This window comes from Gambusia affinis, linkage group LG15 (assembly GCF_019740435.1).
Source record: "Gambusia affinis linkage group LG15, SWU_Gaff_1.0, whole genome shotgun sequence".
NCBI lineage: Eukaryota > Metazoa > Chordata > Actinopteri > Cyprinodontiformes > Poeciliidae > Gambusia > Gambusia affinis.
The window spans coordinates 15,769,462-15,797,280 of record NC_057882.1 but is presented as its reverse complement, the minus strand read 5'-3'; the positions used below and the strand labels follow the sequence as shown (position 1 = coordinate 15,797,280).

At 39.5% G+C, this 27,819-nt stretch overlaps 1 protein-coding gene across 4 annotated transcripts in view; it reads left to right on the top strand.

Annotated features, from left to right (window-relative positions):
• flrt1a (fibronectin leucine rich transmembrane protein 1a) overlaps positions 1 to 27,819 on the top strand; it is a 71,584-nt gene that overhangs the window by 25,023 nt on the left and 18,742 nt on the right. For 3 of the 4 annotated variants that reach the window (XM_044139660.1, XM_044139658.1, XM_044139661.1), the window contains one exon: positions 27,272 to 27,562. The gene's annotated coding sequence lies outside the window, so the exon portion shown is untranslated. Of the gene's footprint in view, positions 1 to 27,271; positions 27,563 to 27,661; positions 27,770 to 27,819 lie in introns of all 4 variants that reach the window. The other variant, XM_044139659.1, reaches the window with a different exon arrangement.

Sequence of the window (27,819 nt, the reverse complement as noted above, 5' to 3'; positions counted from 1 at the left end):
CCCAAGCGCATATATTTGCCAACTGACTTGAGAAAATACACATTTGAACATGAATGACTCATCCACGCTGCAGCTCTGTGTCTCCAAATGATGCTTTTCTTTATTCTCTCTCTCTCTCTAGTTTTTTTTGGATACATATGCAGGACATATTACTCTCCCTGTTACCCACAAGCGTTTGTGGTCACCAAAACATGCGAGGAACACATTTACAAAAAGCCTCCAAATGAATCCTGAATGAAGCTGCCTGGCGACGGAGGCCACGCATAATATGAAATGTTTAAAGCAACAACACGTCGAGATGAAAACTCGGTTGGCGGATGCCAAATCTTCTCACCGCAGTTATCGGAACCAGTGCTTTAAGATAAATTATTATGGAGACACACTTGTAGTAACAGTGAGGATAAAGTGTATGTCTTCCTCGGTGTGCATGACTGTAAGACGTAAACATGGATCCTCATGCAGCTTTGTATGTCACAGGTTTAGTCTGTCTGAGTGTAGATATGGGTCATTTTAAGGGATGAGCTAATTTGTAGCAATGACCTTGCTGCTGTTGAGACACACATCTGCCTTACCTGACTGACATGTTCTCTTGTCTTTCCAATTTTTAGGCATCTCTGTGGAAAATGGGTCTGTTTTTAGTGTCGGATTCTGGAAAACTAGAAGCTATGATTACAAGGTGAAAGTAGACACTCATCAGTTTGAAAACAACAAAAAGGTTAAATAAAAAAAATACCTCATAAATAATCCTAAATAAAATTGTTAACGCACAGAGATGAGATCAAAATTTCTTTTCTGCGTGCTGATCTGTTTTTTTTTGTAAGGCAATAAATTGGCAATGTTGCAAATTTGTATTTCTTTGTAAGAAAAGAGCTGGGATGTAAGGCTGGTGTTTGAAATATTGTGCTCTGGCTTTTGTGTCATCAACAACAGAGAAGTCTAGTATTTCTGCATCTTTTACTAGAAATTAGCACAGTTAGCATGGCTAACACCTCAAAAACCGCTGACTGTGTGTTTTTCTTAGATAATCTAGAATCTTACTTCTCCTCTGAGACTACAATGGATTGCTGTCAAAATCCAGCTGAAGCTTAAGAAAATAGAGCCACTATGCCATAATGTTTTTATTCTTCCTGTTATCTGTTTTAAGTTTTGCTCTCTCTTTCTTTTTGCCAAGCCTGGCTGTCACATGTCACTGTTATAGAAAACACAGTTTCCTCTTCAACAGCTTCTTTCACTTCTCTTGATCTCACAGATGCTGAAAAAATTGACTTTCAGGCTTCTTCCTGCCATAACAACTTCCACAAGGAAGAGTCTTGTTGTCATGGTGATTTTGTGGCAGGCAGCATTATGCGTTCATCAATTGAAAATGATCTGAGTGTTGCGTTTTAGCGGATGAAGCTGAAAGTTGACCGATGATTAATGTGATTTTACCTCCACTGACGAAATCCAGCAAATTTAAGATTAGATTCTTAAAAACTTCAGGGATCAATTATCTTGCAATTTGAATAAACAAATGGATTCTGTCCATATTTGTCTGTATGAAGCCTTTAGCAGTGAACTAATCTTGAACTTTCAGTCGAAGTAATAATAAAATTCTTTAAGTTGCCTTATGTCACAGACTAACCCAGAAAACAGTGGGACAATTTTGTTACGTTTAATAAATTGACTACTATTGACATATATAAGGTATTCCCAGTCACATAGTTTCACCTTGAAATATATTTTAATCTGCTGAAAACGTTTTCGAATGCTTTCAATTAACAATTTGAAGGATGTTTAGTCAGGATGAGACGACTGATGTTAAAGTTATCTTGCGGCATCTTGCGATGATAATTTTGTGTTTGCTGAATATTAAAATCTTGGCAGATGGACAAACTGCTCTGCAAGCGTGAGAAGGAAAGCCGTCCAGACTCTGCCTGTTTGTTTAGACTCTTTCAGCCACGCGCCGCTTTCCATTAATCTGAGCACCCAGGGGCTTTTCTCTAGCATCCTGTGAGGGTAATCTTACCGGGTCTCACATGCAGTGTTAGGATTTAAAGTACGGACCACCGTGGAACAAGTAGTCCAAACTGTGTGTTGTGATGTCACACACATTAGAGGGGGGTCTTAACTGAATATAAATCTACGGAGTTGAATCTGTGCTGTTGCTTTCTTTACTGTTGTTTTTTTTCCCACAAACTTGGACAACAAGAAACAAACTTGCACACAATGGATTCCCACAATAACAACAGATATTTTCCTGAAATGTCTGGATTAAGTTTATTTATTTATTACGTGTGATGAAAGAGCACCAGTCCAATTCTTAGACGTCTTACTTTCTCTGATAATTTGTGGAAAAAACATCATCATAAATATGAAACTTACCGGTACTTGTTTTATATTTGAAAAACAAACCAAGTAAGTAAAATCTAATTACCTTCTTATCAAGAGAAAAAAAAACATTTTGTCATTTCAATTTTTTTTGTTTATTGGATTTGAGTGAGATCAGTTTAGCATTTTTTTTCCCCCCCGTAACGGGAATGATTGCTGATCCAATCAATCAATCGAGTTTATTTGTGTAGCACATTTCAGCAACAAGGCAGTTCACACTGCTTGGAAGGTCCATCAAAGTCATTTTTTGTTTTTCCGTAGTACTGGAGCCAACCCCTAATTGAATTACGCCCTGGGTGGAGAGTACCAATGTCTGAATCTGCAGCCGCTTCCACTGATGGGTTTGGAATTAGATCCAAAGGTAGTTTTGAACAAACACAGTTTTGGTATTCATGACTTAGACTATCATATTTATTTCACTAAGTCTTAAAATGGCTTCAGAAATGGAGGCTTGGAAGCTACTTTCTTTAATTTCCAGATTTTTAGGAAACTCCCAAAGGCAGTCAGCATTATTTTCTTCCCTTAGCACCAAATTGGAATTGACAGTTGGGTCAAGTTCTTTGATGATGGAGGATGAAAAAGCAGTTCGGGATATCTAGGATCTGATTAGTGTTTCCTGGAAACCTGATTGCTCAGTGTTGCAGCGATTGGAGGTTTGGAGGTCATCAACTGCAAACAGGAAATAACAGGACACCGGATTAGGTGGAACATGGATGGAGTGTAAAGAGAAAAATAAAACCATAAGAGGCTGTAGACAGACGCACGCATATGAACGAGTAGTGAATATTTCTGTGTAATCTGGGATTGTGCTAGTTCCACAGGGATATGTAAGAAAAATGCAAATAAATAAATAAATAAATAAATAAAAATACACAAACAGGAAAAAGAGTCTTAAAAAACGAGGCTGAAAGTTGAACCTTGAGGGATAAAGCAAGGCATTAATGAAAGCCAAGGAATGCAGAGATTTGTTGTGCTTCGACAGGACAGACAGTCGAGGATCAAACCAGAGCCTGAGAATGAAACCACTGCTACAGTAATCTGCTGGAATCAATTCAAAGACATTTCTGCACAAGTCGGATATTTGGCTGAATATTGTTCTTGCATTTAGCATCAATTCAACATGCAGAAGTTCTAGCAGTTACCACAGTAACAGTGGATATGTATATTATTGCAAACCACCAAGAAAGTGTTTTTTTTACATTCCCTATAACATTATAACACTGCATTACTCTGAAAAAACTGTTTAAAATTAGCTTTTTGATAGAAGCTGAGTGCATATAGCTGGGAAAAACAACTTTGTTCTTTGATTTCCGTGTCATTTGTTGGGAGATGCAAGGTATGTCTAATAATCAGTATCAGTACATGTTCACTTAAAATCATCTTAATATTTGCTCATTGTAGCTTCAATTCGACATACTATTTACCGCTTTCTTTTTGTTGCCTGACCTCAAGGTGTCACTGTTGAGCAAAAAATACAGTAGTCCAGCAGAAATGGCTGCAGAAGAAGACGTTACAGGAAGCACACATGTACAAAAAAAAGGAAACGTAACACCTAAATGCTCATTATCCCAATTTAAATTTGTTGCCGTTTTTAATGAGTGTTACTAAATATACTCCCATAACAGTATTAAATGTTTCAAAGTCGTCAGCTATAAAATTCAAAACAAAGAGACGTGCAGTCGCAGTAAAATCTATTTGATAAAGAAAAAATATTGAATGGTTAAACAAAAGAAAGCAACTGCTCATGTTTGTTTTCTCTGTAGTCAAACCAAAACTCAAAAGCTGTTTTATTTTGCTTTGCATGTTGAGACAAAGATCCTGCAGGATCAGAACTTTGCTGACTCCTTGATGCAAACCATCAGTAGCTCTGATGGTCAACCATAACCAGAGAGCTTTGCTGATGCTGCTCTCCCCTCAAGTCGTTGAAATGACACTTAGGTTTCAGCGGGCATTGGGATCCCATTTTACGAGCCCACCGATCAATCAATCCCGTAATTCAATCCTGCAGTCGATCATGTTTGAATGAATAATTCACAAACCATCGCAGAAAGCTCTGGGAATTGGCTCACAGACAGGACACTGCCCTTTAGCTGCTCGGAGAGCTGAATGGAATCGGCCCAAAACGAGAGAAAAAGAAGAAAATGAAAGCTGGACGGGTGAAAAATGCATCAAAGAAATGCGAACATTTGTGTTAAAATGTTCAAATCAAACCTACTCATTCAGGCAAGTAAGTTTGCCTGAATCCCGCTCAAATCCAACTTTGATTTCAAATTAGTTTTGCTAGCAGGATTCCTTCCTTTCTTTTCATTCACGTTTTTTTCTCTCCTCCTTTTAGCTCACGAACAAAATGCTTCTCTAGGCTTAAATGACTGCTGCTCGGTCTGATTGCTATTCTGTGCTCCATATAAGGACCCCATTCCTATTCTCTTATCCGATTTCATACAAGTGGAATTTTAATTGTAGCGCTTTAACAAGATCTCAAAGCAAGATATATATATAAAAAAAACTCCGTATAAGTTACAGCTTCATGACTGCACAGATTGAAATTATGTTACGTTGGATATTGGTCTATATCAACTGCTGTCATGAAGTATCAGTGTGACATTTAGCAGAATAGTTTGACTGACTAATAAGACACATACAAGGGAAGTCTTCACACCACTGTCAAAATAAATTAATTAGTGTGCGATATATTCAGAGGAATCAATTAAAACACGTCCAAATCGATTGGAGGGCAAAAAAATCTGAATAAGAAAGTTGCGAAATCATCATCCCTCACCTTAAGTTGGCGACATTCACCGGCTCTCCGTTGCAGAACATGCATCAGATTGTGAGGACATTTCTTTTGCACAGTGGAGTCTAGATTTACGAGTCTGACCCGAACACGACCCGAGTCGGGCAAAATTTATTTCCTTGTTGGTCAGGTTGGGCTCGGGCCTCTGTGGCTCATTTAATAATTCAGAAACAAATACAACGCATAGAAAGTCAAACAAGAGTCCACGATATAAAGTTGTGTGATTCTTCTTGTTATAGTGCAAACAGAGGAGTAGATCGTTTAACCTGTTGAGGAAATAATGAAGATAAGGAAGCAAGCAAGAAGCAAGTTTATGAGACTGTAGCAAAAAGACAAAGTACACTTTACTAAAAGTATAACACTAAAATGATAAAAGGAGTCATATGTTTAGGCTGTGCATACAGAATTATTTGTTTCTTAGTTGAAATATGCATAATATATTCTATACTAAAGGTAGAAAAAGTTTTCAAATGATTTATCTTGGAGTGAGATCACATCACAAATCATGGACATTTTGTAACCTCTGCACGTTAAGAGGCATCTACGTCACTCTTTGTCGAATGGTCAAGCCATTTTGTGCTCCTGAAAATGAAAGCGTATTCCCATAGCCTTGTGTTTGCTCACAGTTTACATTTTCAGATTAATGCTCTCCGGTCCCGGAGCTTGTACGCGGCCAGCTGTGAAAAATGCAATGGCGACCAAGTAAAACAATGCATATTTTACCAGCAGCAAACGTATTAATTTCACAACACCACTATATGGAAACAAACAGAGCTTGTTGCACCATCATCACTGGGTCAGATTACAGCGACGCATCAGCCTCTCGCCGCGCGGTCAGGGTGCAGCGAACCAGCGGCCCACGCAGACAGCGCCCAGATGGACAGGCTTAGGGTTTCTGATTTCCCCCTCCTCTTCCCTTTGAGCCTGCACAGGCTCCCTGCTTCGTGCAATGAACTGCGATGATCAATTGCGCTGAAAATTTCTCGGAAGGTTTAAAATGGAGTTCTGGTGGAGCCGGTCTACCTCTTAAATTTTTTAACTTGCCTCCGTACAGAAAGACAAATGGCTGCATTTTATAGAAACTGCCCCGAAGCGGTCCGATTGTTGATATCGCAGGTTGTTTTTTTTCAATATATGTTACTCAATAGTGTTATTAAATATCCAAAAACACGGCAGCATACTTTTTACCATGCATGAGCTTTTTAGTAAATTGCGTCATACCGTTTTCATGAAAGTGTCTTTATAACAGAAGCTTTTGACTTCTGGTATTGTGTTTTTTTACGGCCATAGTTTCAGCGTCAGAGTCACAATTTGTCAGATGGTTGTGGACCCCATCCAGCACGCACTCTCTCAGGGAATAAAGAAATGAATTGCGGATAGAAAAATGCCAGGAAAACATAAACTTACTTGACATTGAGGTTATTGGCTCTGCGTCTGAAGTGAATGTTTATGGCACGGGGCTTTTTGGAGGCCAGGAGGAGACAAAGAAAGCTAATCTCACTTAAAACGGTAAAATCTGCTCTATAGCTAATGAAGTAATATACTGTGGTCAATGAGGTAGAGGCACTGCAGAGAGCCTACGCAGTGTGTGTGTGTGCTCAGAGTTTGTGTAAGCCTGCTTCTGTTGCGTAAGTGGGGGTTTGTTTGTCAAGAGGTTGCTGTGATAATGCCGCCATCAAGAAGTGAAGTCTTTCACAGGAGAATGAGCAACATCAGGAAGTGAGTGGGAGAGGGTTGGAAAAGCAAGAAAATTTAGACAGTTGGAGTGAAACTTTGAAGTGACGAAAATGAGAGAAAAAAGTAAAAAGACAGAAAATATGAACACAAATGACCAAGTAAAACTGGTTGACCGATTAAAGACGATAACTAACTAAGCTAGCAGACTTCAAGTTAGCGCTAATTAAAAACTACGCCTTCCCTTCATGCGGAAGATACCTGCATTTCTGCTCCATAAATGGAAAATAGAAAAGAAGCATGATCCGAAGATGACTAAGACAGTAAACGTAGGCTGAGATCAGGCTGTCATAAGAAAGCTCCGTGGAGAAACACACACTGAGAGTTATTACCGTTTCAGTGACTCTAACCTCTTATTACAAAGATGGACATGAAGTCTGGAGTTCATTAGGGCAGAAACCATAAGTTCATTTCTACACAGATGTAAAATAAGCCCGATGAGTCATTCTTCAACATTTTCTCAACCAGTGGGCGAATGTAAGTGTGACACACAAATAAAAGCTGCACTTCTGAATGCTTGAACCCTGCAGTGACGCCTCGGATATGCTACAGAGGGTCAGGTTACTTTCAGATTTATGATTAGAAATGTCAAAACGTAACACATTTAATCATTTCAACTGCGATTTTCTCTTTTGACGTGTGATATAAAAATAAGAATAATTCATGACAAATCTGATTAAACAAACGTGTTTATATGAGGTAGTTTGAATTAAATGGATTTGTGTCATACCTGTTCTAAAATAGATAATACAGCCTGCTTGTTACTCATAAGAGCCTCATTTTTAGCTGCAGGCAGTCTTTAGCTTTGAGTCAATGCCAAACCATGTCAGAGATGGCAGCCAGGCTGCCTTGGGTTGATTACACTTTTTAAGGTATTGGAATACCAGAACAGCTGATTCAAATGATTGCATGACATCTTCTGCAGCCACCAAGTGCTGCAGGAGCCTGTTAATCACCCAAAGATTCAATCCAGGTGTGTGGCAGAAGGGAAACACCTAAAACATGCAGGCAGGGGGGCCCCGAGGACTGGAATTGGGAAACACTGGTCTAGCGGTATCTATACTTTGTTTATTCGGAGAGGATCATGTGATCACTGTTAACAGAGCTGCGATAAAAGGGTGCGGCGAACACTGTCCACACCAGGGTTTCCCACGTAAGCCTGGCGGGCCACCAGGCTTTCCTTGTGCCCCCACCAGGCTAAGCTTTATTTATTTCAGTTTTGTTTAATTGTTGCCTATTTTTAAAACTTTGTAGTTGGTGTTCAGGTATTAATCTTCCAGTCTTCCAATAATGTATAACTATCAAGTGATAATTTCAAATTTTCTGTCAACTTTAAACATTTTTTAACTCAAAAACATGGCGGCCGAATGAATGACTGCCCTATCGCTGGGCTTAGCAAATTTTCTGGGGAAAACCCAGCACACCATTCTCACTCCTTTTCCCCGAAATATACTGACATTATTGGAGGGCAGCAGCATCTCTGAACTGTCTGTCAGAGCAAATGTTTGATTCAGGCTGTGGCTGACCAAGTGCTGACATTGAAGCCTGTGACACGTTGCAATTTGCAGAAATGAGCAATGTTTATGGTGCATGTGATTTTCCTGTCAGTGACCGACTCCACAGCTGCAGTTGGTATTATTTCCTTCTAAAGGAGGACTGTATCCCTCTGGAACAATCTTTATTTTATTTTGATTGATCATACTTTAATGAATTGAGAATCCTCTCAGCTGCACATGCTTGCAAATCTTCATTTGCTAAGCAAAAAGCAAACACTTCAGGTTTTTAGCATCGTTTAGCAAATGGGTCTTGTTTGACATCAGATGGAAATTAATTTATTTTAGTTGCACCTTTTATTCAATTTGTCTTGTACAAAAAAAAATACACATGCACAAAGTTGCAGGTATATGCTTCAGCTGAAGGGTCTTCAGCATGTGAGTGGATAGAAATCTTATATTTTCAAAAAATTTAATCTACAGTATAAATAATTGGTTCCAGAATAGGTTATTGTAGGATTTCACCTGCAACAGACTGAAGAAGAAGCAGTTAAGTTTATTTGTATAGTGCATTTCAGCAATAAGGCAGTTGACTGTAATTTACACCATTTAAACTTCATACAGTAACCAGTTATGAAACATTACATTTTGTCAAAATGTTCCAGTTGTGCAGCTCTAAACAAATGGGTTTTTAGGCTTGATGTATAGAAACTCAGTGTTTCGACAGTTTTTCAGTTTTCGGGGCGTTTGTTCCACATTACCAGAGCGTAAAAACTGAATGCTGCTTTTCCATATTGAGTTTTGTTCTGGGGATTCAGATCAGATTAGGTCCTCCGAGGTTTCCTGTGTCCTTTTATGCTTCCCATCGCCTTGTGCAGACATCATAACAACTTATTGAATATGTCAAAATGGAGACCAATTAAATAATTAGACTTCATTCATTTATTATGAACTGTTTAGCATCCACAACTGGAAGCTTCCTTTCAGTGTTCAGACGGCCTTGACTGTTTCTAACTGCTGAGGAATCAGATTAATGCATCTATATACATTACTCCAGCTGTACACTTTTAACATACAGATTGTTGAAGGTTGGATGTGTACACGGGGTGAACCGTACGGACCAAGGATCACAACACCAGCTAAAATCCAATCGATTTTTCAACGACCAGCGACCGGGCGGGAGTGTGCACGTTGGGTGGCAACATGACAAGCAGCGCTGCCTTCGCAGACCAATCACACTCACGCATAAAATGAAAAATGTTCACATCAAAAATGTTTACAGGCGCAGCAGCGTAGGACTTTTTAAATGGAGTTGACGTTATCCTGTTTCTTTTTTTTCTTCTTCTTCTTTTTTTTTGGATGATAAAATATGCAGGGCGTAATTTTGTCAGTGGTGAAGTAATTGAAGGAGTGGGCAATGAGACGGCTGTCGAAGACAGTTGCGGTAATTTTTTCTGACTGCTACTGAAAAGTGAGAGGAAAATATCTTGTTAGTGATTGAAAAATTTCCCTGGAGCCAATCTTTGGACACGGTTTGATTACTGCGCTGCTCCCATGGTCGCCTCGCCGTGCATTTTATTGCATCTCCCCCGTTAGACGGTTTGCTTTGGAGTTGATCAGAGACGGGGTTGTGCAAAAAACATGAAGTCGAAATTGTTTCTCATCTGGAAACACAGTGATGTTGTGTAAAAACGGAATCTCACTCCTTAAACACTTAACATTCTCTCATGTTTGAGATACAAATCTTAATATGCTTTAATTTATTTTGAGTTTAGGTAAAATACCACCTTAAAGTTGTGGGTGAAGTGGAAGGACAATGCAAGTGACATGGATTGATATTCAATCAATAGTCAATCATCTGTAGGAACCCGTTTTGTTATAAAAGCTTCCCCACTGCATGATACTTCCACCACCGTGACTCACATTAGGGATGTTGTGTTCAGGGTCTGGTGGAGTGTTTGTTTTTCACTGTACATAGTGTTTAGCATACAAGTCAAAATGTTTTTTCTTTTTTATTACATGGAGGTTTTATGGCGAAAATGGCTTTATTTTGTTTTACAATTTTACCCAGATATTAACTTAAATTGGTTGCACTGGATTTTATTTAAGGGTATGAAATTAACAGAGTTGAGTACAAGCACAGCCAGCTTTTCAGCCTGTCTCTGTTGCATTTTCAAAAGACCTACAAGTCTAGTTGGAGTTACGCGTTGAATCAGGTCTTCTAGCCTGTTTGATCACTATTTGCCTTTCCATTGACCATATAATTGCACAAATTGGAATTATGAACATAAATTGGCTTAATGGAAACATGACAATCATGAAAAAAAACACTTAGGTAAAATTATTGCTACTCAGATGAGGTGGTTTTCCAACTGTATCAAGATTTTTGGGTTTGGCAAAACTGCAACGTAAACACATCCTTTTCACTTCACACGAGACATGAGATCAACAACCGGATGTCTCTACTGGCGGAAAAGACAAAGAAGACGACAGGAAGTGGTAGGAAGATTTAGCAAATTTATCGCACAAACAAAGTTTTCTATGTTTGATTTTAGTTGCGTTTTTTATTTATTGGAAACCCCACAATTGTGAATTTTTTTTTACATTAGCAGAATATCAACAGTTTTGCGCACATTTGTAGAAGGTTCAGACACACGTTGCTTGACGTCACATGCTGCGATGCCTTACAGGTCTCATCTTTTTAAAAGGGGAAATGGCTCAGTGAATTAAAGCTCATGGAAGCTGCAGTTTACCATGGATGAAAATGAACAGGAGCGAGCGGTCGATGTTGCTAAACTGAAACGGATGAAAAAGTAGTTCCTTCAGCGATAATGGGATCTGTTTCTTTCAGTCCGAGCTGCAAATTAACATTAAACAGACCGTCTAGTCCTGAGTCATTCACCAGATTAGTTTTTGTTTTCTTCATGCCCTCGTTACTCTTATCCAGCCTAATTTCCTCTCCATCTCGCGTGTTTTTTTGTTTGTTTTTTTTTTTCTACCAGCAGCGCGAACCTTGTCACTTATTCCACCTTTTTTCAATCGTGAGGTAGTCCACGATGTACGTGCAAAGGTGTGTGTATGTGTGGGAGTGGGTGCAGGTGGGTGCGCGCGTGTGTGTGTGAAAGGACAAAGAGAAAACAAAGGGGTAAGAGAGGAGGAGAAAGAGCAATGGGAGGCAGTGAGGTGTCCAGCACTTAAATTGCCTGTTTGTTTCCAGTCGTTGCATCAATTACACTGATCCAGCTTACAAATGAACGCACTCGGTGCATTGGTGTCTATGCTGGGGAAGAAAAGGAGAAACAATTAAGAGTCAGATATTAAATATTAACGACGTGGTGAGTGATTTATGGCTACAGGGTAGTCGTGAAGAACACACGGTAAGCAGAAAATAAAAACATTTTTCTTTTCTGTTGCCAGGCAGAAAAGAAAGTAGGGAAAGATTAATCTGCGATCCGTTCCACACCTCATTGTGGATTTGTGGAGGGGCACCGTATGGGTGTGTCCGTAAGCGTGCATTACACGGGGTCTACCAGCGGCTGCCCCGAGATCGGGAGCGTGATTGTCGGCTCTCCTGGGGGACGGTGGGCGTGTCTGTGACAGGCTGCAGTGATTAGTGGAGCTCAGCGGGCGGAATTCATCAGACTCAGCTGAGGCTGTGAACCATTTCGGCCTGCAACGCTGCAATTTGTCTCCCACTCCGCGTCACGTACAGCAGCCTGGATGTGGCTGTCGCGCGCACGCGGCCGTCCTGCCCCGTGCCCGTCCCATAATGCCTCCCGTGGCGAGGTACATGTGAATTCCTGATTGCCGAGAGGCTGGAGCCTCTCACGTTTTTGCGTGGCTCGGCCTCTTGCAGGAAGGAAATGTAACGCCGTGAATGCGATATGATTACAGCCGGCGTCTGAGACAAATGCATGTTGAAAGGTTGTTAGAGGGAAGAAGACTTCTCTGGAAATCCATCCCCTGCAGCAAAAGCCCTGAAATGAATACTCATTTAATAATCAGCTGTGGGGTTTTACTCTGTTGAATGAAGGGAATTATACTGCACGCTTATTGTTGGTTCATGTCTCCCGATTTTTCCTTTGAGCGAGAAAAAAATGCCAGATTTCAGTTTTTAGTTTAATTTAATGATTTGTAATGCATATATGACCTTAAATCTAAATTCCCTTTTACTCAGTCATAACCAGACTTTTTCTCCCTTACCTCAAGTCTGTCCCCTTCTTAAGATTTTATGTTGTAGGCAACTGTGACCAGAAGGGTAAGTAGATTAGAGAGCAAACAGCATCGTGAAGAGCATAACACAAACAGCGGTGTGACAATGTGAAATGGGACTGAAATGATTGGTCCCATTACTGAATCGTCATCTGATTTAGTAACAGAGTAATCCGTAACTGCAGTACCCGGACAAAAAAAAAAAAATAGACATTTGTTGATAAAAACTTTTTCAGATCAGTATTTAAACCAAAACAGTACAAATATATTGCATTTAAAATAAAACCACCTTTGCTAATATGTTTTAGCCAAAACACAAGGCCAAAAAATGGCATCGTTTAAGCAACACTGGCTCAAATTTACTAAAGGAATGCTGTTATTTATTTTCTTACTTAAAAAAAAGTAATTCAGTTAATTGTTTGTTTGCATCTTTTAATTTCTTTCTAGTAGTGAAAAGACAAAGGATTAGGTGGTTGAATGAAAAATCTGCCAAATGTGCCTTTTTTTTTTCTCCAATATGTCGTTCAGAGTAATCAATAGATTAATAGATTACTAGAGTAATTGTTAGCTGCGGCCCTAATGTGGAGAAGTTTAAAGCAGGGTTAGGCTACAAAAAGCTTTGAATACGGTTATATCCATTGTCTGAAAACAAAAGCAGTATGAGACAACCTCAAAGACTTTGCCACTTAAACTGACAAACCCGTTGGGTCGGCAGAGACCCGCTGTTCAGGTGGGATCTGTGCATAGGGCAATTTTTAATGGTGAAGACACGAGTGAAGGAAGTTGCTCTGGTCCAATTATATAAAATGTAGTTTTTCTTGTCCCACATATGGTGAAAAACAGCATATCCATGTTAGCTGAAGCTCCACGCGCTTGCAGTGAAACACAGCAGCATCAGCATCATGCTGTGGCAGTGGGGGTCGGCTTTTATTCGAAGTTGATCCAGTGGGTTTAACTAAGTACAGGGATGTTTAACGTAACCCCCCATCCCCCCCAAAAAAAAAAACTGGTTAGAGGTTGCAAAAGCATCAACCTGGAAGGTTCACTATTCAACAGGAACAGGACGCTAAACATACACACAGAGTAACAATGGAACGGTTTAGATGAAAATTAGAATTGCCTAGTCAAAGTCCATACTTGAAACCAATCGAGGAGAATTCATCGCAGAACCACCAATAGCGTTCATGAAAACTAACTGAGCTTCAGCTATTTAGCAAAGAAGAATGGGCAAAAAGTAACAGCTGGAAGAGATGTGAGGCTTTTAAAACTGTGCAAGTTTTATAAATATTGCCTCACAAGGGGTACAAACAAACGCACGCCACACTTTTTAGATTTCTGTTCTGAAAAATGACTGTCATTTTTTCCACACAAAATCCTAATAACATGCAATATTGTTTTCTACCGCTAAAAATTTTGGGGGAAAAAAATCACCAAATTTCTTACGTTTTTTTAGGTACGTTGTATGAGAGTATTAGAGATTATCTGTTTCTACGTAACGTGTGCTAACATGTCCAGCACCTTCTGATGATGAAAAGTCGCTCAAACCTGTTTGGGCGAACCGCGTCCCGCTCGTGTCGTTTATGGCTGCTGGAGCACATAAAACAATATGCTAATGAACCTGCAAATGTCATTTCAGTTTGTTAAGAACCTGCCTCTGGGAATGCTATTTGTGTAAACCAATCAGTGTGAGAAGTTGTTCCTTAAATATTACTCAACAAATTACATTGCTTTATGTTACTATAAACTAAATTGTTATTTCTTGCTGCTCATTCCAGCAGCTGCACCTGGTAGACACAATGTGGAGAATACCAAGAGAGAAAAAGCAGCGTGAACCTTTGGACACACGTTCATCAGACTTGGAGCGGCATTATCATCACTTTTATTGACTCACTGTTTAATTCCACTCTGGAGAACTTATGTTTTTCTTGTATTTTTTTCCCCTAACATGACAAAGCTAAGTGTATTTTATTATGATTTTATGGAAAACGAGAAACACAAAAGTGACATATTTCTGAAGTGAAAGTAAAATTCCACTTCAGAAATGGGAATTTTCAAATTTTTGAAGTGGAAAATTCACTTCAGAAATTTTCCACTTCAAAAAATTGCAAAGTTTTCCAATTGTCTGAATTTGAAAATTTTCCAATTCAGAAAATTTAATTGGAATTTTCAAGTTGGTTTTCAAATTAGCTATCAACAATATATAATATTTTGCTTCCGTAACTCTCTTTTGACACTCCCAAATAAAATCTTTCACAACAAGTCGTCTAATCACTGCAACGATTACATGTGGTTGTAATTCCATCTTAAACATATGTTGTGAGAAAGAAGCGAAAAGCTGGACAAATTTAGTCGAAGTGAGTCTTTAACAATCATCAAAGTGAAAAGGTTGAAGGGCGTGGCTGCTTGTTTTGAAGCCTTTTGAGCTTTAATATAGAAGTAGGGAGGTGCATCTGCATCAACCTGCAGGCTCAGGATTGATGATGTTGACTGATGCGCCGCTGGCCGTCAGGTACTTTGAAAATCCACATGAATCAGCTGTAGAAATGATAACGGAATAATTCAGACGTGATCTGATTCAACATGTGATGACTGGAACAGCTCGTCACTTTGCTAATTAGAATTGTTTTATTTTAGGAGACAAAATGTCAAAATAAAAGATGTGTAGATATAAACTGTGCTTATATGATGATTCTTTCTTTTTTTTTTTTTTTTTTCCTGCTGTCTCTCCACTTGGAGTGCTGACTAGGCGTCTGAAATTTGAGTGGTTTGAAAACCTTCAGCAAGCCAACCACTGCAGTATTTACAGAACAAAATATATAATGTGTCCTAAAAAAATATTTCTGCTTCTTCTACTAGTACTACAACTTCTACTGCTAAAAATAACACTTAAATATTACAATAGCTTCTGTTTTCTCCATACAACATCCATTTTGTAGCCATGTAATCTTTCATAGCAGCTTCTTCTTTGTAGTTATTCAATTTGATGTATCATGTAGCTGCTCAAATTTTATGTATGATTCAATTGAAGTCTATTAATCCTGCTCTATCCTGCTATTTTCTTTCTCATCCAAATTTTGGCCAGTTATGAAATATGATTGATTCTAATCCCTCATCAAACTAAAAATAACTCTTAAAACCTCCTTCTGGTAGATAGTATTTATTTCAGTCATATTTCTCTGCAGTACATTAATATACCAAAGCTTGGTGTCATCTTTAACCAGCTAACGTCATTTAAATCCAACATTAAACAGTTTTATATGAGTTCTGTCTTTCGCCTGCGCAGAACTGACAGAATTAGACGTAAAATAGTCCTTTGATTTGTTAGATTGGATTATTTTTGATTCTTTACAACCAGGAAAGTTAAAGGAAAATTATATGAGTTTTGATAAACAAGCAAAAACACTTGGAAACAACTTTTTACTATGGTCTTTAAAAAAAAAAAAAAAACAGAATGGATTCTATAGATTAACCTTTAGATTGAAGTTACCAGGTCATTCTGAATATATATATGTGTGTATATATATATATATATATATATATATATATATATATATATATATATATATATATATATATATATATATATATATATATATATATATATATATAGACAATGTATATATATATATATATATATATATATATATTATATAATATCTTAGTTCTAGGGTTGTGAAGATTTGCAAGACATCACAACTTCAGGTGGGGAAGTAAAACAAAGTCTTTTTTTTTTTTTACAAAATTTTCAACGATTGATCAATATAATATGATTAGTCTCTTTTTTTTATGAATGCTTCATTTTGCTGCAGTGTAAGTAAAGAGGAAAAATTAAAAAAAACTGCCGACTACAACAGGCTGACACTCTGCACCAACCGAGCAGCAGCGTAGAGCCACGCTCTGCATGAGACCTCAGCTATCATTACTGTTCGTACGTCTGTCAATAGTGACAGTTCAAACCACAGGAACAGTGAGACCAAACATGCACATCGTTTTCAAACCATGACTTGGAAAAACCAAGGAATGCCTTGAACCAGTTATTCATACTGGGTAAGGAACCTGACGGTGTAGTGCCGTCACATGTTATCGTGTTTGATCACGAGGGCAAAAAAAAGCGTTACGTGAAGCTCGGGGGAGGATGGTGGCTGAAATGGCAGTATGTTTATGACTTAAAGGTTGGTGGTCAAGAATATTAGGCAGGAGTGACCGTGTCAGCTTCATTCATGGGCAACGGCCCCATCGTCCCTCATGGTCACTGGCAACATTAGTTGCTGTTCTGTTAGCGAAGTCGCTGCTCTCGTTAGAATCATTGGAACCGGGCTGAACCCACATTATCTTCTAATGAACACTGTGCATGTCCCGACCTCTTACTGATTTCCATTGAGCCTCTTACTCTGGAGCAAACAGTATTGAGTAATAAAAATATTTTCTTAAGGTAATCATTAACTATGATAGGAACAGTGAGGATGCCACACTGTGTGTATAAGACTCTATGAAACAGAGTCTTCATTTTCAATTGTGCTGAAATCTTGCTCTCTAAGACAAAGAGGCCTGAACGAACTGCTGACGTGGCTCAGTAGATGGTAGTTTCCTTTCTGTAAATCTTTTTCTCCTCACTGACACCGGAAATGCTTAAATTTGAATCGTCTTCTCTCGCACTGAAGTGCTGCTTGCATGACATTTTAAAACTTGTTTGTTTACTTACCCGCAAACTGATCTGATCACCGAGTCAAGAAAGCCATTTCTCTGTGAAAATATTAATCATGTTTTTCGGCTGGGCTGAAACTGATGGTGGAGGCTCAGAAACCTCCAACGTTTATAGGATTGTGACAAAGAGACGTGGTAAAGTCGCATCATGCTTGCTAGCATGGTGTAATTGTCTTGTGTAAATACACATTCACGGATTATTGTGGCAGTGTGCTGCGGTGTGAACACAGGCATGGTGACTAGAGTCGTGAAGACAATGTGCTGAGTTATCTAAAATCTTTACTGTTTCACACAGGATTTTAATTGGATTCATAGAGACGCACTGTGCTTCTGCTTGAACTACTTTAGCAAGCCATACATCCTGCGACTCTTAAAGTCTGTATAAGATATTTAGAAATGATTGAAATATAGTAGTGATGTTGATTAAAAAAAAACAGTTAAATGTCCTACTGCCAGCTGCTGTTACCTCTCAAATGCTTCTAGGACCGAGCCGTGGCAGAACTTCTGGCTGAAATAAATACTGTCAATAAAATGACATCCACCAAGTGTTGCTACACTTTAGAGAATCTCTGGGAAAATGTCAAAGTTAATCCATGTATTTGGAGAAACTGCTTCTAATCAGCTGCCGAACAGCCAATCATGCTGGCTGGGCTCATTACTGTCAAAGGCAGAGAGCATGAAAAACATGCATGGCAGATTTAGTGACCCGGCTCCAGCCCATCGGGATTCGTGCAGGTTTCATACGTTAAGGGAAACAATTCATTGCTGTGAAATTCATCCATGGATAACTTTTAATTAACGTCCAAGCGTGCGGACATTTAAACCGGCAGCCTCCGTCTGCTAACCTCTCCCGAGTGCCTACTCTCTCGGCACCGTCCTTTCCTCTGCCTCCAGTTTCCTTCGCGCTCTCAAAAGTGGGATCGGCCTGTTTACTCACCCACTTGCGCCTACCAGACTCTATTTTCACAGCTTCTGTTTTCCTCTCCACTCTATATTCTCTCCATGTTTACATTGGGTTCCACCGGCAAGGCCTCGTTGCTGCCAGCCTCACTGTATGCGTCTTGGTGGAAGCTGTAGCCTGTGTTTTATCATTTTATTCCAGCTGTACATTTTTACTCCATTCCTGCTGCATCCTCCGCCTTGCTTTGACAAATACGAGACTGACACTTTAAAAGAAACGAGAGAAAAGAGAGTGCAGTGGTGCTATTAGAAGGGCTCAAAATGGAGTCGACATGAGCAAACTGGACGGTCATTGTGGGCTTTTAATGTGGGGGGGAAAAAATGTCTGCTTAATGAGGAGGAAATAAAGATGTTTGATGGATTGATTCAGAGTGAAATTAAAGAGGACAAGAAGGAGAATCATATAGAGTAAATTGAGCATTACACACCGCATCACAGTGTCTCCTAATTAAGCGTGTAAAAGCTTTCTTATTAGGTCTGAGACTGGCCTTAGTTAACAAGGAAAGCCAGAATGCGCTCTCAGATATCAGTGAGAGGGTTCAAGCAGGAAAAGCGCACAACGACTGGCAAAGAGTGGGGACAACTTCAAGGTCCGAGCCGACTGTTTGAGCGAGATGATCTGCCACGCCGCGTTTTTGTCTCATCTTTGCCGCCCCCGGCGGCGCGGCTCTCCACCACCTGCCCGTCAGTGAATACGCATAATGTGCGGGTTGAGTTGAGAGTCTGATCACATCGCAGCGTATCTGTCTGTGTGAGAGCAGTGTGTGTGAGGGCGTCAGATCACTTCAGCTTCAAGTCCTGCACCTTGGTTGTCCACGCATAGTGAGCCACCGTTAGATGGAAGCCATTTGTAAATACGTTTAAGTCTTGTAGTTATGTCCACGTGGATAGTACGGAAATACAGATCTGAGTATAAAACTGTGCCTCCAGGTCAGGGGTCAGGGGTGTCAAACTTGTTTTCATTTTGGGCCAAATCAAAAATCTGATTGTTCTTAAAGGGCCGGCTGTGCCAGAAAGTTTTGATAAAATGCGTTAAATTGCTTAAAAATATCAATACATGTTTGTTTCAGCATTCAATAAGTGTTTCTGAAATTGAAATAATATTGAACATCTTTTCACACTGATCAGTCCATCTAGGATTTTGCGATTGTTTCTTGCAATCAAAATCATAGATTTTGTGGTGCCAATTACAGAATATTTGTAAGGAGTTTTTGTGCTAATGTACCATGTTAAACGTGACTTTTTATAAATTGCCGGATCAATCACGAACTATAACTGGACATCAAACATTGAGTCACTTAAACTCAATGTTTCTGGCCAATTTTGAGACAAATTTGTGGTAAAAATCTGAAAAAAAAAGTGGGAATCTCTAGACTTTGTGTGAATTTTGAGTGAGTTTTGCAGATTTGTTGAAAAACTGGGCCACATGAAAAGCTACTGCGGGCCACGTTTGGTCCCCAGCACTTGAGTTCGACAGGTGCTAAAGATCTTTAACACATTTTGTCACGTTGTAATCGCAAGCTTTAATACATTTTATATATTTCAATTAGGGCTGTCCCAGTGGAACTTTTTCACTTCTTATTAAATACAGATATTGCAGCTTTGAGTTTTTGGCCAACACCAATATTAACCCAATAAGACAATAATGTAATTATTGTAATGTATAAAAGGCGTGATCAAGAGACATTCCTCACACTGGACTATATTTCAGGGTATCATGTAAAAACATTTTGAAAAGTTTCCTTTTGCTTCACAGTTATGTGCATCCTTATGTTGGGCTGTCACAAAAAAAATCCCTATAAATAATAACAACAACAATAACAAAAAACATTTCCAAGCACTTTGTGGATAATTTTAGCTCCTATATGACAGGATGTAAGTTTCCAGAGCGTGACATGAGCTCCTGCATTAATTGGGTTCTTTACTATCCTGAAAACATTCATTAACTTCTCATCCATGCTTTCAACAGCGAGTTGAATGTTGAATTATATGCTTAATTTTTGTCCCACAATTGTTGCGGATAATTGTGTGGCGAGAGTGTTGTTCTAATTTAAAGCATCAGTGTGGCTTAATACGGCAGGAAAAAAGGGTTTTTATGTCAAGGTTCATCAGCCTAATGATGTCCAGTAAACAGAGCCTGTGCATACATGTTACTGTTTGTGTTTATGGCAAGCAGTAAAATGTTATCAGTGAGGTTTAAATATTTTTTTTTTCCAATGGATTAAACCATGTTCTTTGACCAAAAAGCCTCTTCCTATTGGTCTAAAGTGATATTTTACCTTGACGTCAAAAATTTGAATGTTTAGTCTGAGAGCGAGCAAAGCTAGCTGTTTTTACCTGCACCTAGCATCTATATGCTAAGCTAAACATGCACTTCTGTCTGTGCTCTAATTGTGTGTAAGAAAAAGATGAGCTGCTGGATTCATTCTGCGCTCACTTGTCTGCCAGAATGTTATTTCCAAGTCCACAACTGGGAAAAAGTTGGATTTTTGTAGCTGAAAATCTGGAAATGCCAGTTTGAGAGGGAGTCTATCACCACTTCTACACCTTTTTTGGAAAGTTTGAACCACCTTGTTGCTGTAGCTAAAATACATAGTTAAAATCAACAGGCAAATGTGCCTGTTGATTACTGGCACATTCTAAAGAAACCAATTCATTTTCTTGTTTAAAAAAATTGGCGCTTTAGCTCTGCTGTTACATACACCATGTCACCCATATATGGTAATGATGACTTCATTTTAGGAAACCTCTGCCTCTGAATGGCCTTTTTGGGTTAAAAAGAGGTTGTGTTTGAGAATTACTTACTGAAAGAGCGACTGTGTTTGAGTTTTCTTTCACACTTTTGAGATTATTGGGTTAAGCCACAAGAAGTCATTCATTTAGCCATCAGATTATACAACTTCAAACTCTGAGTGCCTTTAAGTCTATATATTTATTTATATGTCGACATATTTCAATATACATACATGTAATTTTAAATCATATTTACATTACTTATAATGTCACACTTACACATAGATTTTTTTTTTGATAAATTTTACATGGCTTATGATTATATTTATGTTTATGTTTAAGACATTGGATGGAGTAGCTAAGCAATTTTACCTTTGGGATAAATAAAGTCTATTTTATTCTACTCTACTCCATTCACTGACTTTAAAATGTGGTGAATTTATTTCATCAATTTCTGTAGCCAAAATCAAAATGCAGTAATAATAACAATTGTGCAAAATTCAGTATTTTTAAATCAACATTCCCTTCAAATCGGATCGCCCTTTTCACTCCCAGTTTGAAAACATGTAAAATAGTTGTACGTTTAAGCTGATTTCAGCTGTTGTGCTGCAGTTATTTCAGGTTGCTCAGCCACATCGGCGTTGCGGCAGTCCAGATGGGAGACAAAGAGTATTTGTGGACCTGAGTCAGCAGATTTCACAAGCAGCAGATCTGCAATAGCAGCAGAAGCAGCTGGTTGTCTGAGATCAACCTGAGCTCGGCTCGTGGAAGGGAGAAAGTGCGCCCGCGTCGCCGTGATTGACGGCTCTTGTTAAGGGGGCAGGATTTCTGAGGGGAGAACAGCGGTTCGGTCTCGTCAAGGTCAATCGGGGAGTTGTTTGGCAGGTGTCCAATTGGAGATATCAACTCGAAAATTGACGATATGCAACCCAACCTGTGTGTCAGAGCTGGGTATCTAAAGGTCAGTTAAATTTCATCGCAATGATGGAAAGAATTATGGGACATGGGGCCGAGGCCAGATTGTCTGGGCATCTCAGACGTCCTCGGAGTGGACGATGTCAAATGTTTTCGTTAATCATTATGTTCCTTGCTTCAAATCTCCCGCTGTGACGGTTTTAAATAAACTTCTTATTCAATCAGAGAGACCTGCGGAGAGAAATTAAGCGAATAAACTGAACCTCGCCGTTTGTTCTGATTGGAGGTCTCTGCTGCGACCGTCTGTTCCTGTGAATTACGAGAGATTCCCATGTTGCCGTAGTAATCAAGCAGTTGTTGTCCTTACAGATCACGCCCGGCGCAAGATAAATATGAGCTCCTCAGGAATAAAGCTTTCCCCCTGTGTGCGAGCTTGACTCGACTCGGTGTGCCGCTCCGCCACACTGGCACTGAGAACTGTTTCAGCTCATCCATATAACCGATGATGTACTGGCCTTAAATCATCGCCGAAACGCGCTTTACCCAGAAGGCAGGGATCTGGAAGCTCCGGGTTCAGTGACAGCATTTCTTTTTTTTATTATTATTATTTCTAACACTGAACGCAGGTTTTTCATTTGCACCTAACATCTGTGTGAAGTATTCATCTGCTTCAAAGGTTTTCCGACCGAGCGGCGCGGCTCCCTGGGTGGGCGTGACACAGTTGCGGAGACATGAAATAAACACGGCATGTGGTTTAAATAGGACATCGGGAAGGCCTGCGTGTTGGTGTCAGCAGCGGGACATGTGGCAGTAACACATTTTTCAGAAGTAACAAGCTGCAGTGTTTCTCAGACTGCCCGATATTAAGGAATTTCATAATAATTTTATAGGACAGTCCAACATAAAGGAGTGGCATAATTGTGATATGTATATTTTTGTCACCCAAAAAAGCTGAAAAGTGCGGTGTGCATTTTTTACCCACCTTTGCCCTGGACATTGTCTTTATTGTCAGAATCCACGTAATCATTTTTAGGTTTGGGAATCTGTTGCTTTTTGTCATTCACTAACAAAATTTGGTGTTTTTGAAGGATTGGCAAGAAGAAAGCAATTGTGAAAGAATACAAAAAGCCATCTTGGCAAAAAAAAAAAAAAAAAAAAAAAAAAACCTGCTCTGGTCAGATGAGAACAAACATGATCTTTTTGCTTGAAAAAGTAACAGTGCACACCTTCCCAAGTCAAAACAGGGTCATTTGTTTTTATATATTTGCAGGGAAGCCAGGCAGATTTTAGAGAAACCTGGATGAATGGAGATAAATACAAAGCAACGATGGTATTTTGTCAGAAAATAGGGATAGAGGTTCCCCTTCCAGCAGAATAGCCACCATAAACATACAACCAGAGCTAAAATGGAATGGTTCATATCAAAGCGTATTTATGTGCTGCAGCGGTCCAGTCAAAGTCCATGCCTAAATCAAATTGAGAATGTGTTGTAAGACTTAAAAAATATTGGAGCTTGATGTGCAAAGCAGGAAGAGACAGACCCCCCCCCCCAAAGGTTTCCATTTCACCTGCAGCTAACGGTGAATCTGCACAGAAATAGATGAGACACTTCCCTTTCTTCCCCCCAAAAATGCCACTTATCTCCTGACTCACATTTAAATGTAGAAATATTTTAAGATTCATCCTGGCCTCTCAGGTCTGAAGGGACTTTCCCCTGCAGCTGTTAACAAGGAAAGACATATTTTGATATGCTGGCTAAAGTCCTTTAATAAATCTGAGCTTTTTTTTTCTAGGTTGTGTTTTTTTTCAAGCATTTCTGGTATTAATGCACCAATATCTGATGTGATTTGTACTCCACTCCTCTATGCTCTAATAGTGTTGTTTATCAATGCTCAGATTGTAGCTGCTGGGCTGAAAACCTGCAAAAACAATCTCTAAATCACTTCATTCAGCGTTGTTCTTTTTTTTTTCGTCATCGTGTATATAGGTATAAATTAAGATGGGGTAGTACTTTGTCTGCACAGAAAATTGATTCTGACTTCAAAAGACAAATTAACAGGCTCAGAACAAAGCCGAGTTTTGCAAGAACAGCACTTAAAATATTTGGTCTAGCCATCTTGCCATAAGGACTCATTACTTATTTACACGAGGAGGAGATGTGATGGAGCTGCACAACAGGGATTTACCTTTTTAAAACACATAAGATGACTTTCACATCTCATATTAGCACAGTTCGCTTGACTGGTGTCACTAAAGCAAATTAGCTGGCCTGACACTCAGTGGAGCTGCGAGTTTTCTGAGCTCATGAACTACAACACTTCTAAGGATGGTTGTGGCTGGCATGTTGTCACTTGCTAAAGGAGGAGGTTCTTGAAGAGATAGAGGCCAAATTTCAAGGCGTCATTTGTTTTTGTTTTTTTGTTATTTTTGATACATAGAGCATTTTCATACCAGCTGAAGGTAAGGCAGTTATTTGATTGTGCTATAAAATGGCTTGGAAAATACACAATGCTTCCTCCACCCCTCTTCCTTTAAGCCTTTCTGTTATCTGTTTTGCCTCTCACACTCTCCAAACAGCCCAAAAGAACCTCACACTTTTTATTTTTTGCCATGATGTAGAGAATAGTCTCTTCAAAATAGCTTCTTATATCCGTTTGCTTAATCCAACTTGATTTTAAATGGCCCCTCTGATGATGAAGCAGCTGCGTTTGGGTTTGCTGTACTCGGCAGTAGCATCCGCACTGAAGAGTTGTCATCACAACCTGGTAGAGCTCGGCATGGGGCATTTACTGCGGTGGCCCTGAGGTGCAAACCACTTCAGCAAATTGAAAGCACAATTACAAATTACAAAAGCACTACAACATTAACAAAACAGAAAGGGTATGTCCCAGTTGGAGACCTGAGAAATCGCTGATCGGACAATAAGCATGAATACGTATACGCTGGATCCTACTTACATCACCGCCATCTTGACAGTGGCAGTGCAGAAAACGTGCTGCGTGGATTAGTTTCAACGGTTTTACTGTACAAAGTGGACCCACTGCCTTTACGTTACGTTTTTTAATTTATGTCTTGAAATAGCAAATGCACATTGAATTATGGAATTGTGTTAATATGTTCATGAATACATCACTGTAAAGGTGTGTGTGTGTGTTCATCAATTATAACCATTTATCAGAATCAGCTGGATCAGATGTAATTATTGTGCCCCAAAACAATGAAATAATCACATCAAAAAGTTTGAAACGTTGTCCTTAGTTTTTGTTTTTCATTCCTGTATATAATAATGTGTGAGAGATTGTGTCAGTGGCATTCATTAACTTGAAATACTTTGCAGAACGGCACTTTACGAAGTTCGGTCCATTTACTTGTATTAGCTTGCTGGTAGATAAGCCACTTTAAATATGGCGGACGCTATAACGCCGGGGTCCCCAAACTCGGTCCTGGAGGGCCGGCCTCCTGCATGTTTTAGTTCTCTCCTTGGTTTAACACACCTGAATCAGATGATGGCTCGTTAGAAGGCCTAAGAAGAACATTGACATGCTGAAAAGGTTGTTGGTGCCACCAGGGAGAGAACTAAAACGTGCTGGATGCCGGCCCAGGAGGACCGAGTTTGGTGACCCCTGCTATGACGTATCGCAACAACGGGCCGGCCCTCTCAAGCGATAACTTCCTGTTTAAAAGCACTGTCGTCCAACCAGCGGTCTCTCAGGTCTCCAACTGAGACATACCCTTTCCGTTTTAATGTTGTAGTGCTTCGTTGATGTTGTGCTTTTGAATTTGTAATTGTGCTTTCAATTTGCTGAAGTGGTTTTTCACCTCAGGGCCACCGTAATTTACTGATCCGGAAATGGTCCGGCTTTTGAGTTTCCACTCAGCCGTTCAATGGTGAATCCCAATGAGGATGGGAATTGGTAAAATTGGTAGCTTTTTCTGTTCTTTAGTGGTTATCATCAGATTCTACGTTATTCAGCTGTCTGTACAGTAAATAATGTCTAACAGTCGTGAAGTGTTATCAAACTGATCAAAAGCAACCAGTCGGCCGTATTCCTCGATAATGTCTCCCTCAACCGCACTCCATCAGGGTTTCCTGTTAAAGAACATTTGTCAAAACCTCAACATATTCACTTTGTAACAGGCAAACTCAGGTGTAAAAGACATAAAATCAATTGTTTGATGGAGAATTTATGAGGACGAAAGGGAAGGCATTACTTCTGAGGGTTTCTTTTTTTTTAGCTTAAATCATATGATCTGATGAGACAAGTGGAGTTCCTCATTGTGACTGACAGGAAGACGGCATGCTGTCTCATGCCATAACAGCGCCAGTCTGGAGACTGACAGTCAGAGGCGGGGCGGCAGCGGCGTTCAGGGGTGCTGTGTTATGTTTCACAGCATTTTCTAGGGGGAAAAAGGTAATTTTGTAATTTATAAACTTCAGGCGCTGCATGTTGTTTTTAGTCAGCTGTTGTATTCACTCCTCCTATTCCACTAGAGGGCTCTGTAGTTGTTTGCATTGGTACGTGAGTTGACGTGAGGAGGAAGAAAACTGACGGCGGACCAGTAGGGCACCTAGGTTGCTGTTAGTTGCCAAAATTATCATATCCTACCAAGGAGTACATTGGTAAAAAAAACTCAAGACTTTGAAAACAATTAAACCTCCAAAAGCCAAAAATTTGATTAAGCAATAAAGTCGATTTATCACGCAGTCTTACTTTGAAATGCCATAATGTTTGCACTGAACATGGATTATGTTTGGCAATTACACTGGAAATGGATGTAGGAGTCGATACTCCACAAATCGTCTTCCAGTGCGAAACATACTAAGAACATTTAAACCTTTGTAAATGTCTGATGAAAATTTAAAGCTGTAAAATCAGCATTTACTTTGTATCCTGCTTTACTTTTATATCCAATTTAATCCTTTAGTGTAAACCGCTGTGATGTTTTTGAGATTGAAGACCGGTTTGGTTCGATCCCCTCTTGGATTAGTAGTTTGAATGTTCTTAATTGCTTCTAACCTTTTAACAAAGCTTCACTTCAAAAAACTCTGAACCATCCCTCTAAGAATCACTCAATTTGAGTGATTTGAGAATCAAACAATTTGAGTTTAAGTCTCTTTCCTGTTAAACTGAAGTCCCATTAATTACAAAGGCACATCTGATTTAATTACAATAATCGTTTCCAACCAAGACTGGATGAAAAAGTAATGAAAATAGACGTACGGTAACGACATGAGACCGGCACAGGGTCGTAATCCGGTTACAGTTTCATCAGAAATGTGCCATGGTGACACTTGACTGACGCCGATATTCACAAGCGATCCTTTATGATGTTTCCGTCTCTCTCTCTTTCCCCGCAGGGAGCCGATCCGGAATCAGAAGCGACAAGTAATCTGCATCAGAGTCCCAAAAGCTGAAAACGAAGAGGAAAGAGCAGCTCCCATAAAACGGAGAGAGAGAGACAGAGAGAGAGAGAGAGAGAGAGCACTTCCTACACGCCGCCATCCATCTCGGCTTCCTGGAGTTCACGGACTGTGTAAGCAGGAGCCTGGGAGGGCGGCGGTGTTTGGAGACTTTGAAGGAGTTGTGTTGGGAAGAATAGTGCAGATGGTGTGGCATCATCTCCTTCCCTGTCAGCCCCACTTCAAAAAGTGAGTATGAGGATTGTTCTGCTCATTATCGGTTTCTAAGAAACAGAAATGTGCAAAATTAAAGAAGAGGAAAAACTAGAATAATTTGTTTTAATACAGATGTGACATAATGGGACGCAGTAATTTACATGAATCGTGGCCCAGCTCAGACTTTTGATGCCAATAAAACTGAAGCAGATTTCCAAAGTGAGCGTAACAGTTTGACAGGTACATCGGGCTTTTTACATTTCTTACAACACATCGTATCTGCATATATA